At 41.8% G+C, this 15,191-nt stretch overlaps 1 long non-coding RNA gene across 1 annotated transcript; it reads left to right on the top strand.

Annotated features, from left to right (window-relative positions):
• Positions 1-7,716: 7,716 nt before the first annotated feature.
• On the top strand, positions 7,717-13,503 carry LOC111852620 (uncharacterized). Its single transcript, XR_002840271.2, has 3 exons — positions 7,717-7,933; positions 10,391-10,584; positions 10,682-13,503. It is a non-coding gene; the product is annotated as an uncharacterized lncRNA (long non-coding RNA).
• Positions 13,504-15,191: the final 1,688 nt, after the last annotated feature.

Below are 15,191 nucleotides of genomic sequence, written 5' to 3'. Positions count from 1 at the left end.
CTCGAAATGAAGGCGGAGTGTCGAGGGTATAGTTTGGGATTGGGCCCATCTATGGTTCAGTCTTGAAACGGCAGCTGGCAGGAGGAAGTGACGTCTCAGGCACCCGCCAAGGCAGGTAGCGGCAGCTTTTTTTTTATTTTTTTTTTTATTAAGTCTTTGCACACATTTACAAACTCTCATCAGGAGTTAACATTAGTGCAACAACATCATGAGAAGGTAGCGGCAGCTGCCACTAAGGAGCTTGGCAGCTGCCAGTTCTTAATGGCAGCTGCCACTTCTGTCCGTCGCTAGTGGCGCTTAACAGTGGCAGGTCCCGTTCGAATACAGTGCCTGCCGGGGTACAGAGACAGCCACCGCCGCTCGTGGAAGTAAACCCGAGATGCTGTGCACGGCTACGATAAACTGGGATACGGAAATAAATTGAGAACTTGTTTAATCTTTATATGACTACGAATTATATTATTACTGTCGCTAGTGGCGCTAAATAGTGACAGGAGCCGTTCGGGAACAGTGCCTGCCGGTAGTGGCAGGTCTAGTGGCAGGTGCCGTTCAGATACAGCAGAGAGGCACCTACCCGCCACTCCTGGAAGTAACCTAAACCAGAGATTCTGTACATCGGCTAAATGATCAAAAGCAATGATTGTGCTGTCGCTAGTGGCGCTAAACAGTGACAGGAGCCGTTCGGGAACAGTGCCTGCCGGTAGTGGCAGGTCCCGTGGCAGGTCTAGTGGCAGGTGACGTTCAGATACAGTAGAGAGGCACCTACCCGCCAATCCTGGAAGTAGCTTAAACCAGAGATTCTGTACAGTACATCGGCTAAATGATCAACTGCAATAGTTCGGTAAAGTTGGAACGATATTGGCAGATTCGAACTTCGCGGCTCAATAAATCTTAAACAAAACGTTCTTACAATACAATATACGGGTCTATTTAACAGTGGTAAGGTAGACAATGAGCTACAGCCGGATTTTCGTACAAACAATATGCATTTACAGAAATACGGATAACATTGCTCCCTATGAGCAGTCCGCTGTCTGAGGAGAGCTTAGGGACCGTCTACAAAGTGCAAATCGACAACGGATAATGTCAATAACTTCGCTTCCAAAGAGTGAAGAGCCACCAAAATCACTAAAGGCTTTTGGAATGTTATCATGGTCATACTACACCCCTTAGTTTGGTGAAATGTACCTACGTCTATTTCTAAAGAATTTATATTAGGAATAACATTCAATAACTTTGCTCCTATCAACTGTACTACCACCAAAATCACTACACACATCTAGGGTGTCATCATGGTCATATTACAACACTTAGTTTGGTGAAAAAAAATCATTATTATTAAATAAAATGCAATAACGTTGCTCCTATCAATTGTAGCGCCACCAAAATTACTATATACTTTTGCAATTTAATTATGGTAGGACTGCACCACTTAGGTTGGGAAAATGTGGCTTAGTTTATTGTTAAAGGGATTTTATTGGAAATAAAATCAACTTTCCCCTCGCGAAACCGCTTGATTGACACAAAAGGCAAGCAATAATTAGGCACTTCCTGTGCAGCGCGTACCTACCCTTTCCGTATGATTCTCCACTTGTAAACTTGTTTTGAGGACTGGTAAAAGTGTTTCTCATCTCGTAAATTTGTTTCGTCGCATGTATATTTATTTTGGAACTTGTAAATTTGTTTCCGCGCTTGTAAATTTGTTTGGGCACTTGTAAGTGTGTTCGTTTTTCCTTAGCTTTGTTAATTTGTCTTGACTTTTGTAATTTTGTTTTCTGAAAAGTTAATTTGATTTGCCCTTATCGGCCACCGTATGAAATGCTCAACAAAGGTTGCAAAGAAACCCTGTCGACATTCGCTTGCACTTGATGAGAACCCTCAGTGCCAGGATGTGGTCAATGGTAGACTTCTGAGGCATAAAACCAGACTGCTCCGGTTGCTGGTGGGCAAGTAAGTGATCATGGATCCTCTTGAGGATGACCCTAGCAAGGACCTTGCCCAAAACTGAGAGCAGTGTTATCTTTCTGTAATTGCTACAGTAATGCTTTATATGAGAGGGCAAAAATACTTAGTAGTAACTCAGGTACTACTACTGCAATCCAGGCAATAATCTTTCCCATTCCAGACAGGAACAGCAAGGCCCCATTTTCCAGTGGGTTAGGATGACACCTGTCTCCCAAATGGATACAAATGTTCCTTTCTAACACCACGAAGATTACAGCCAGCCGTACACCAGCCTTGAGAACTCTACTTTGGATACCACAGATCCTTGCAACTTTCTTTACCCCCAGCTGGAGAAGTCCAACATCCTAGCTGGAAGATCCGTCTTCAACAGCTGCTTAAATTAACTTGCCCAGTGGGTCACAGCAGCAGTGTCATCCATAAGAGCCATTCCATCAACTGCCCTGACTATGACTCTCCAAGAAACAGATTTGAATGTGTGCAGTGCTTCAATTCCTCTGTAAGCAGGATGAGGGTCACTAGACCGCAGATGGTGTGTCACTTGCTCACAGATTCCTCTAACAAACGCCTCCTAATCCCGGTCCAGACTAGAGTTTCCATAAAGCTATGTGCCGCGAAACACCTCAATAATATACAGGTTGCCCTGCAAGATGAAGCACATCCTTCTGGAAACACCAGCAACATCAACACTACCCTCAGTAACCTTCAGGGTCTTATCACGGAAGGTCTCACACATCACATTATGATCAGCAGTCGCACCCAGGTTTTCACACAAACCGCATAAAAACTCATTAGAAATAGCCTGATCTTGGAGTCTGGCTAAGTCCAGCCTCATTCTCCTTGCAGGTTGTATCCGACTGGACCTAAGCTGAATCTTCAGAGTAGCAAAAACAAGTCTGTGTCAGAATTCAGAACCTGGTCACTTCTGTAGATCCTGCAGTTCTGTAAGAGCCTCCAGCACCTGCCCATGAGGATGTGATCAATCTCAGCATCACCAGTTCTGGAGTACCAAGTCGACGATGCGGCTCAATGCATTGGAACCAGGATCCAGTGATCCGCAGACCCTGACTTGACCCTGGAGTCAACGAACACGGAGCCACTTCCACCACAGTCAACGGACCGGTGGAGACTGATGCAGTCGTCATAGCCAGCCCTGTCAGTGCCGGTGGTCACACTGAAGTTACCCATGACCAAAGGAGTGTCACCTTGTGGGCACCCATTAATCACAGAGTGAAGGTGCAACAGACAAAACACCCAGAGAGAGCCTTAATCTGAGTCTCATAGTAAGCCTGTTGAAAGGAGTGACATGGGATACCATCAGAGTAAGGCAGACATCAGAGAGAACAAACCGATAATAGATGTACCCACCTCCAGAAATCTGGCCACTCCCTGGTCTGCGTACCTCAGAGAGCATCTACCCGGATGGGCCCTCTAATTAGGACCCGAGTGCTGTTGTGCAACAGGCGATCACACCAGTTCTAATCATCAACAGGTCTGGCCCCACTGGTTCCAGTGCTCGCTCCACCGGCCGCTGTTCCGTCGGTAGCAAGTCCCAGGTCCAGAGGAAACCACCTCCGCCAGAAGTGTCTCCAGTGCCTTTCCCGCCAGACAGCTCTCCAGCATCTGCCCCGCCAGATGCCTCTTCCCTGTCTCAGGTTCCCGATTGAGAGTGGGCCATTTTGCCTGTGTCTCAGGTTCCTGGCCCAGAGAGGGCCACTTCACCTACATGCTGCAGCTCCAGCACCTGGCCCAGAGGAGCCGGCATCTCCAGTGCCTGGTCCAGAGAAGCTTTGCCAGTGCTTGTGCTTCCAGAAGCTCATCGGCACCTATCTCACCTTTGTTATCTATGTATATATGTGTTTGTCCTTGCCAGCTTCCTTAGATTCATCATTGTTGTGTGTCACTGTGTTTATGTTTGTTTCATGCCTATACCAGCATTAATAAAACTTCTTTTGATGAAAACCAACACCAATGTGTGAATCATCGCTTCTTCCTGGTATCTGGATATAACACAAACCCCCAAATTTTTCCCTGCAAGTTGACGGACCACTTGCAGGGCCAGATATAGCTTAACGTCATATCCAGGACATTTAAAGCGAAATATTTTAGTTTTATATATAGTGCTTGTGTAAACAATGATACAAACCACAGGTACTATGACAGTGATGGAAATTAATTGAATTAATAAAGATTGTTTAAAACATAAATATCCATAAGTACAGCGATGTTCTCAAAATGGAGTAAATAACTATAATATTATAAAATAGTAAATAGGCACAAAAATTGTCATCATGTTATGTTTAATTAGGACAGTGATTCATCTTTCTTAGTAATTAACTTTCCGGTTAATCTGTCACATGTCGCTTAGGTATAGATGAAATATCGAAATGATTAAGCCCTTTATTCTTAGAGTTAGTTGATATCTAATTACACGGCAAAATAATTATTTTGGAAGTTTTCACAAGAAGATGGAACTCTGTTAATGGAAGCGGAGTTTAAATTTACATTGCATTTTTTCCTTCATGAATACTGTGATCAACCAGTACTGGGTAAGACTGAGACATCATGCAGGAATGCCACACTATGGACAATTTATTATTATTATTGATAATGATAATAATAATATTAATAATACACGTGGAGTCTTCAGCCGAGGTCCTTCACCACTGGGAAATCCAGAGTAGCAGAGATCCAGCCTCTCACTGCGTGGTTTGGTTCCGGATAACATACTATGACTGGAGGTCAGTTTCCTGCTGTACATCTTTCTGATGCCCATATCCACTTAGGGCTCCTGCACTGCCATAGAAATTATGTTCCTAAGGGTAGTGCCAAGGTATAATTCGTCTGGTCCTCTTGGTCATGGCCAGATTTTTATAGCTATTTAATTGCCGTTGTGTAAATTTAACAGGGGAGCTCTGATATGGGAGGCAGGGATCCCGGGAAGCTTGTGTAATCATCTGCCCCCTGCTGTGAGTAGTAGGGTTAGATCCCTGTAGCCACGTGCTCACCAGCTGTCCAAAATACTGTCCTGAAGGTCTGACAGGTGGCCAGTGTCCAGGGTGTCACACAGGGGGTACAGCCACCAGTTGGAGTGACAAGTATTGGTCGGTTGCAGAGGTGTAACTATTTATGAAAAAATAAATGCTACTCTATAGGCATTGTCACTTGTTAAAGAAAAAATGTGATCTCTGCAGATGAGATATGCCACTCTGCAAGTAGTGGCCACTTTACTGGGTAAACCCAGATAGTAATGGATAGGATCTACAGTATTTTCACCTCCAGAGCCATTTGAAGGGTATACAAGTCGTATATTCAAAGTAACCATTCTGCACTCCACCATTGGACTGAGCTGTTATTTTTGGCCCTCCAGTTAGCATTAATGACTCCAGCAATTCTCCTCTGAACTCTCTCATTAACAAGATATTTTCAGCTACAGAATTGCCACCAAGTACATGTTTCTTGTTTATCACACCATTCCCTCTAAAGAGAAGACACTATAGTGTGTGAAAATCAGAGGATCATGCCTGTTTCTGAGATGGTGGAACCACCTCGTATTGCCCAAAAAGTTATACCCTGATGAAAATTGCTTAGATCACGGCTGCTCTGGGTTCATCTCTGGACCTAGGTCCACCACCAACAGATAGACGTCCTGGTAGAGTGGTTCGACCGAACCCTCAAACGTATGCTCCGGAGGGTGGTAGACAAGGAAGGGTGCAACTGGAACCTCATGATCTCTCTCTCTCTTAGACCCTTGTGGGCTCTTGGATGTGGCCTGAGAGGTGTAGGAATCCCAACAATTCACCTTCTGGTTCATGATCATACACCTCCTTGTTGAGGTCCAAATCTCTCCTTCTGAGGTCAAAATATCTCTAAATCTTAGAAAGTCTTACTTTCATGACATGGGAACTATAGACAATTTTGCCATGAGTCAGGCCATGTTTAGCACAGATTGATGACTTGGGCACCCTCTCAAGGAACCCAGCCAGAGATTCTCAGGCATTTTCATCCCCAATTCTGCTTCTCAGAGACGTATCAAAAAAATCTGCATGTAAATATGAGATACCCTTAAGAGTTGGGGCTGGTTTAAGGTGGAGGAGTGCCCACCCAGAGATAAGCTTTGTCCACCCAGATGAATTATCTGCCCATCCAATAAAAAAATCACCATTATAGCTATTTGTTTGAACGTTCATAATTTTTTGTAATTTTGTCATTGGTCATTTAAAAATGCACTGCTTTCCTGTTGGCCATTTTGAATGTGTGGGGGTGCTTAGTTATTGCTCCACCTTCACATCATCACCCAACCATGACACTTCTGCACACATCCGGTACAGACATGGTTAAGTGAACGGCAAAACCAGTTTGTAGCTAGCTGTACTCAGCAATCAAACTGAAACCGTTAACATCTTTGATTATTATTCATTGTTTTCTCTGGTTCTTAGAAAATACTAGTAGTCTCGTATAGTTTCACAGCTGAGTTTGAAAATTTTGCAAAATGTTTGTTATTCCCCACCCAAATAATCCAAATGCCCACCCAAAGATGACATCCCAGAAACACCGCTGGTTTAAGAAATGATTCCAGTAATGTTTTATTCGGGAAGTTGTAAAATTGTGTTTCATGTGAAGCTACGAATTTGTAAATGCCAGAAGAAATTATGTTGAGGAAGCACAAAGACTTCAGATACACATACTGTATATACATATATATGGGACACACCTCTTAATAATTGAATTCTGCTGCTTCGTTTGGACACAGTTCCATAGGTATATAAAATCGAGCACCTAGCCATGCAGTCAGGTTTACAAACATTTGCAAAACAATGGGTCATTCTGGAGAGCACCTTTTGAATGAACTACGTATAAACTCTTGTCTACTCAGTAACTCATCACTTGAAAAGCTGCTCAGAATATCAAGTCAGGGCAGGACGAAGTATTTGTCTATTTATTTATAGAGGTAACTTTCATTTTGTCTTACCTTTGGGGAAAAACTATCAAACCGTGGGATGGATCCCAAGCAGATGCTTCACTTCACTCAGATGGTGATTAACTAAGCCAGCTTCACTCAGATGGTGATTAACTAAGCCAGATCATATTAGAGACCACCCTCAAGAAGAGGAACACATGGCAAAAATGTGTGGAATTGTTCCAGAGATATTTTTGTTTGTTTTGGAGTTTTCCCCCATAAAATAATAATTTATATAAAGTTCATGTCAACTGGGGTCTTGAGCAGAAACCTAGATGCTGTGCAGCTTGTTGTTGTTTTTACATGGAAGCACTGGTCAGAATGTATCTGCCTATTGACATAAAAGCATCCACCAGACGTCTGCAAACTAAAAGAAGAATCACAGCTTCAACCTTGAAAGTTAATTATACAGAAAACCCATGTATAGAAAATTCACAAACATGGCATAATCTAGAAACTTTAATTAGGGCAAAACAATACAACCGAACTATTTATTAATATTGACCACATAGGTCTGGCAATATTTGATGGGTAAAACAGGCTTAATGCAGATTTTATAAACGGACACATTTTTTTTTTGCCACGCATACCGGTGTTCTTTTGGTAATACAGACATGTTTTTTATGTTTTCTCAAAAAATATTTCCATACACTGTTTATGGGCAGATTTTAATAATTCAAGTTACAAATGCATGAAATACTGTACATAGTTCTACACCTTAAAGGTATGTTACAATCTCCCGATTCCCGCTGCGCCGCTCTTCCGCGCAGGTGTGTTTACGTCATCTAGAGTTTGGTGGATGCGGGGAATAGCATAGCCGCGGGAAAAGTTGAACGGTGGGTTTATTTTTAAAGTTCCAGGAGCACACGCTTATAGATGACGTAGATCACATTTTTCGTCACAAACTCGTTTTCGAATTTTTGTTTTTGACTGGTCAGAAGTGTTTCGTTTTCCCGTTGCAAAATTACCGATAAATTACTTCTCAAAGGCATCGCTTCAAAATCATTAGAGGTAAGTAGATTTTTAATAAAATCCTATAGATTTGATATATCATTTATTCAACCATGTCTGTGTGAAATTTCGTGACAATTCTTAGTGTCGAAGTCAATGATATTGCTTGCGAACGAAAGCATTCCCAACTGAGCGGTCACGGTAATGAGGTGCCCCAGATTTTATTCATGAGGTCACGTGACTGCTATACTGCAACCTGATTCGTCAAGCGCGTTTGTTTACATTGTTGATGACCAAGTGTGTTTGTTATGAGAGATCTTTCACTGATATTTTGTGCATTCCTGCAGAGCTTTTTTTCACTAAAACAGCTTATAAAACAAATTGATAAATTTTTTTGAAGATCACATAATTTATTCAATTTCTTTAAATTTCTCTTCAACTTAAGATCACAGCCTTTGTTTACTCATTAGTGTAAAAAAAAAGAAAAAGAAAAAGAAAGAAAAAATGACCACTTATCTCCGGCACTGTAATTGCTATAACTTCCTTATTTCTCAAGATATTTCAATGATTTTGGTGTCATTCTGTTTGTTATCTAGTTCTATATCAAATTCAGTTAAATCTTCTATTATATGGGGGGTTTGGATTTTTTCATAACATACCTGCACCTTTTACTGCTTGCATCCGTAATGAATGCTAGTATCGCTGCGACATTATAATGGCTCTCCCATTCATCCCCTCATTCACCGACTCATTCAGAATGAGAACTGGAGACCCAAAGGAATGGCTGAATTAGTGAGTGAATAGATGAACGAGAGAGTTTCCAGTGAAGCTTATGCTTGCTTAAAGCACGCCCTTACATGCCTCACTGGATCTCACTGGCCATACCAGAGGAGGGAAGCAGCTTTCAAATCACATTTCTGAGGACAAGCGGAGGAACGGAAAGCTCAAATTGTGAAGTGAACGTCAGTGCAGAGTTCCAGTGAGGGACTGTGAGTTCCCTGCAAATGAGTCCTTTGCGAACGTCACACCATTAGCTTCTGCAACTAAGGTACAGATCAGTGCGTCTCAATCATAGACCTCAGTGCTTCTCACTCCCATAATTGGCAACCTCGGAAAAAATCGGAAATTATACTTACTCCTGCCAGATCCATAATGTGCTGCAGCATAGAAAAGCTTTTGGGAAAGGTATCTGTTATGTGATGTTGTAGCAGCACGATGCCTGTTTTTACTTTTGCCCTAGAGCAGGTCCTTCAATATGGTCAGTCAGAACTACAGGTGAGAGAAATTCGTAATGCAGCATTTCCTTACAGTTTGTATGTTTCTTTAGGGTTGTTTCAGAAAATGTTACCACATGACAGACTGTAGCACAAACCAAACGTTTGCTATGGAGGTTCTTCCCCTAGAGGGAGTCTGAAAACCCCCTGCAGTGGCCCCAAGTGAATGGTCAGAATTGAGCTGAATGTCAAACCTCCAAGCAGTTGAGCTGCATTTGCCTTGTATTTAGTGAGATTGTGTGTCTGCGATTTCTCTCAGATTATGTATGAAATTGAAATTCAAAAGAGGCTGCATCACAAGCACCTTGTGAAGTTCTCACACTGCTTGGAGACTCATGTACATATTTATGGAGCTGTGCAGTAGGGAGGCAAGCCCCAGAGTACTTGGCCTTTGCAGACTGCTTACGAAGGCAAAGATTTTATGAGTTAAGCTGCCCTTTCACCCCTCCCCCCCATTTCCAGTCTCTGCAGCGCATCGTGGAGGCTCACAAAAAATTGACCTGCCCCAAAGTGCAGTATTACTTTTAAAAGCTCATATCAGGGTAAAAGCACATGCACAAGAAAGGAATCCTCCACACAGACTTCAAATTGGGCATGTGTGCATGCGCTTTTGCTTGGTTAAGTGCTCTGTATATTAATGTGGCTGCTTTACTGTATCAGCGCATGCTCCTTACCTCTCCTCTTTACAGTGCTTTAGCAGCACAAGTAATTCATATGGATTTCTGTGCCCTGGCAACAGCACACACAATTAACATCTGCTTTAAGCAAATATTTGAATATACAGCTGATGGAAAGTCATTGGTCTTTCAGAAAATTTGCTGTTGGATGAAAACATGTTGAAAGTGGGGGATTTTGGATTGGCAGTAAAGCTGGATCCAATGGGGGAAAATAGCTGGTGTAAGTAGGTGCTTCATTCAGATTCTCCTGCAAAGCTACCAAGTCACTTACACGGCAAGCTAAAGCAGATGTGAGTTTCTTTACATTTTCCTTTTGTGTACATTAAAGAAGCTTCTGTGGAACCCCAAACTACATTACTCCATATGTTCGGGACAGAAAAGAGAATGGACCAGAGTCAGACGTTTGGACAGTGGGTTCTGTGATGCATTTTTCTCTGCTTGACGATTCCCCTGGCAATGGATGTCATGCTCATGCTTGATACTCTGAAATTTTCACCAGTACAACATTTTCTTCCAAACGTATAGGGAAATGCAAATACCTTTGCTGTTTCTCTCAACCCGGGTAGGAAATATTCATCGGAAGATCACCCTCTTGGGGCTGGGATGTGCAGAAGATCTACTGGCATGTTACAGAATGAAGTACACCCTGCCAAAGAGCCTATCTGCAGCAGTCCAGAAGCTAATTCCTGGGATCTTGCAGAAGAATCCATACGATCGCTTCATTTCAGGAGAGATCCTGCAACATGAGTTCCTCACTAAGGTTAGCACACTTGCAAGTTATTGTGCTGTGGATGACTTGGAATGATTATTCTGAGGTCACTGGTATTTATGCCTCCTAACAGATTAATTTTCCTTAGCTGAAACATTCCCAGCCGCTGCCATCGGACTTCACACCTAATAAACTGCCACCAGCTGTGTGATGGTGCTACACTTCAAGCTTTCAAACTCCAAAAAAGATCCAAAAATGATCCCCTTCAACACAAACCCCAAGCAATCCTGCATCTCTCAGCTCATCTGGCTTAGATGCTTGACCTGGCATTTCCATAGTTTCTTGCAGTTGATAAGCCTTTATGTGGGGAGCTACACATAGTTCGGGAGGTCAGTAGAAAGCCCCTGAGCTCTCAGTCAGAGGAGTCAGTGGAAGTCCCTTCTCTCAGTGTTTAGCTGAATGCAAACAATCCACTGACCGTCCAAGCAGAGGAGAAGTCAAGGAAATTAAGTGAAGTCATTATTAATCAGGTTACCGATAGACCATTGATCACCTGGGAACTGGACAGGGCAAGGAAGTCTAGTTCACCCTGTGTTTGCTGGGTCAACAACTGCAAAGCTACCATCTGGGTGGCAGAGGATGGATCAAAATGTGCTGTTGGTGACCCAACAAACTCGTGATGAACTGGATTTCCTTGACCGACGCTCTGTCCAGGTCAGTGTGTTTGTTGGGTGACTAATGACCAGAGTATGAGTCATAGAAGTCCCGTCCCTTTGGAAGCACCATGCTGTGTAGTGCTTAAGGTGAGCCTATTGCTTACATTGTATAGCTTTCGCAAGGATGTAGTGAAAATTAATGTAGTCCACTTTGGACTTTGGTGAGCCACGTACTTGATTAAATGGGACCTATGTGCATTTCCTGTGACATCTGACAGTGTAGACTGGCTGTGCTGATCTACTGGGGGCCACATCAGCGAACGCCTGAGTGCCCCCCCCCCCCCCCCAGCTCCTTGTTTTCCACACAGGAGCATTTTTTCCCCTTTCTAAATAAAGGTCACGTGTTGCAAGCACTGAAGTTCACTGACTAATGGCATCAAGGGACATCGCAATTTGTGCAACCATTCAGTTTTAATTTCTGCAATAAAATCTTTTAAGTTTCAGTTAACTTGATTTTGAGTATAAGTACCAAAAAATAGTTGGTTGTGTGTTTTGTGAATGCCTGTGATCTCGAGCTAAATTGGAGCAAGCTGACGAATGGATGTGTTGCAGAGTTATGATGTCATCTGCAGGATAGTATAGCTAGCTGATGATAGCTTGACTTTGTTTCAAGGCATGGTTTGTTAGTCCATTTAGAGTACGTTAGGGCCTTCGGTGTGAGTAAATTATTTTGGACTGGATATTTTTTATTAGTCTAGTCACATCCTTCTTGTATGTAGCAAAGTGCTTTAGGGATGATTTGTAATATCTTCAGTGAGCAGGCTGAATGTTAATAAACCCCTGGATCATTGACCCTTCTAATGACCTTCTCCCTGAGCCCCACAACCAGCTCATAACCCAGATTCCTTCCATTCCATAATAAGGTTATATTATGCACTGTCATTATTATGAGGACAATAGTTTATGTTGCCCGTTCAAATTGGATCCTAAGGGAAAGTTCCCTCCTGTCTTCACGAGTAAGACTTACATTATGGTAATGCTGCCAAATTAGCTGCTGCCATGATTTGTAATACAAAAACCAACCTCCACCTGGAATTTGAACCTCATTATTATAAATGTTAATACTTATTAATGGAAAATAGGCAACATCCATCCATCCATTGATTTTATATAAAAAAAAAAAGTGTTCAGTACTGGTCCCATGTTCATTCATAATCATGACAGTTCATGTATTTCATGGGGAAACCTATATTAATTCATGCTTTGTTCTTGAGCAGTAAATGAGTTAAGTAATTTTTGCCCCCTCAAATGGTCTTACCATTATTATCTAATTAGTTAACTGTTAACTAATGCAGTGCCTGAATGGAATACATGAACTGTTATGATTGATTGATGCTGAACAAGCAAGGGATCAATACGTAACTTACTGGTTACTAGTTACTGGTTAATTAATGCATTAAGTAATCCTGTACTCCTACATTATTCATGTCCTTTCAAGTAAAGTGTGAGCAGAAAATATTTCTGCACTTTTTAAGCACTAAGTGTTACATCTTACTGTTATACTTCTATAATTCACAGGGAAATCTGAAGCTCGGTAATCATCATATTATTACAGATAAGATGTCTTGAGCATGCAAATTTAAAAATAATTTTAATGAAATTTTGTCAACTTCAGACCCGGTGAAATTGCATTTAGATGGATGCTTCGACCAATTACAGTTGCAACGATCCAGAGCTTACTTGATGAGCCACAGGGTGCAAGATAGGTGCATAATGTTTGAACCCTCTGACCATTTGTGGCCTTCAATAAGGTTTCATGGTGTTATAGTCATGTGTGAAATGGTGTGCTTTATGTAGACCAAATTATACAATAAATGTAAGACAAGTGCAACAGTTTACAATAAAGAACCACTACAGGCGCTACTCCACTTATGATGGGGTTACGTTCTGACAAGTCCATTATGAGTAGAAAATATCATGTCAAACATGACTATGATACGATAAGTAAAAAAAAAAACTATTGTCACTGAATAGTAAATTAAAAAAAATTAGCAGCAACTAAATACAGTAAGTGACATGAAAATAACACAGAAAAAAATACTATATGATAAGTTGTTAAAAACTGTATGAAATGTTTATGCTTGCAATCACTACAGAGACTGGAAGCATGTCTGCGTGGATTTGGCCGATGCCCAGCATCACTAGAAAGTATCGCACTGCGTATCACTAGCCCAGGAATAGATAACAATTCAACAATGACTATGGATTGTATATCGTTATCTTGACATTAAAACATCGATATATCGTAAGCTCATCTGTGGTAAAGTGAAGATCATCTGTATGTAAAATATGACAAAATACATCACCACCTTCGACAAATGAACACAGCATATTTGTGTGTGACAGATACACTGGAGGTAGAATATGGGGTAAAATCTTTTGTTGAGACTACAGACTAATTGCCTGCAGATTAACAATGTCCCTGAGTATTTTGAGTGTGCTTCTCATCCTACTGTCTGCCAGAAGGGAGGCTGGAAAAATAGTTACTGGCGTTCCATATGATCTAGTTTGAGTTATCAAGTGATCACATATGCCTAACAATAAACCTTCCACCGTGATACTGTGGGATCTGTGCTATCCAGGAGCGTCACTGCTTAGTATGGCAGCTGTAGCTCCAAGGACCACAGAACCCTGTGGAGTGAAATATGGTGCGCCCAGCAAATCACCAGGACAAAATTGCCCACCCTGCAGGACATGTACATCAGACTATGTAGGTCCAAGGCATGTAGTATTATGAAATACACCACCCAGGCCATACACTGTTTCAGTGACTGCACTCAGGTAGACGCCTCCGGAGTCTGAGGGCGAGAACTGGCAGACTGAGGAGAATAGTCCTCCTTGAATAGTCTTACTAGGTTCTCACTTTGTTAATAGTTCTAAGTGTTTTTGTGTAGCTGTCATGTAGTTACTGCTCCAAAACTGCTTACTCCTGGGCTTTCATTAGAAGTTCAGCCTAGCTGCACATATGCCCAGTAGACTCCTTGATAGCATGGATGCTATTTGCCTCGCTTGTGCATGGCTTTGGACAGAGGCATCTGCTAAATACGTAAGCGATAAATCATGACAAGGTGTGCAGTTATACAAAAACAATCAACGGCAATTTTCACATGACCACACCCCTCGAAGTGGTTTGCCCGGCTTATACCACAGCTAACAAAAGAAATAGTGTAATAGAATTAATTAGTCACAGTTTCCAATGTGCTCTTAAAAATATAGTCCCTATACAGTAAGTATAGAACGTCTGGTCAGGCTCCTCAATGGAAGCGGCAAGTTACCGTAGAAACCATCAACAGATATGCGCTTTTGAAAACCAAGGGAAGTTATGCTAAGGATGACTGCTTATTTATGAGTAAAATGTTGCACAGGTTTTTATATTTGCATATTTTATAAAATATTTTAATGCATTAATATAGAAATGTTATTAGGCTGCCAGAACTACCTGTATGGTTACATGAAAATAATCAACATCCATGTGACATGTCTGGACCAATAAGAAAATAGTATTTAGTGGTATAAGTAAATGTGCATGCAATGTAAATGTAGCTGCACTTAGGGACCTCTATTGCCTTTCTGGTATTGGTCTGCCTTCTGTCCAGTCTTATCTTCCGGCTGCACATTCTCCCATACCCCTGTACTAGAGCCCACTCCCCTGTGTTTTATCTGGGCTAAACCACAGATTGTAAGCCCTGGTGGCAGATTAAGACCCTGAGGCTCAACTGAAGGAAACAAGCTGCCACTACAGACTAAACACCAGGTGCCTAGGGGTTGACTCCTATAGGATTTCTTTTGTGATCTAATCTGAATACTTGTAACCCCTCTGTTTATAAAATGAAGTGATGCATAATACTGCAGAAGACGATAAGCAGATACTGTAGGCATATTTACACACACACACACACACAGGTTTGTAAATATATCTTTGCGGGGACACTCCCTTCATTT

Source organism: Paramormyrops kingsleyae, chromosome 7 (assembly GCF_048594095.1).
Source record: "Paramormyrops kingsleyae isolate MSU_618 chromosome 7, PKINGS_0.4, whole genome shotgun sequence".
In the NCBI taxonomy this organism is placed as follows: domain Eukaryota; kingdom Metazoa; phylum Chordata; class Actinopteri; order Osteoglossiformes; family Mormyridae; genus Paramormyrops; species Paramormyrops kingsleyae.
The sequence above is the reverse complement of the archived record's forward strand: the minus strand, read 5'-3'. Positions and strand labels throughout refer to the sequence as shown.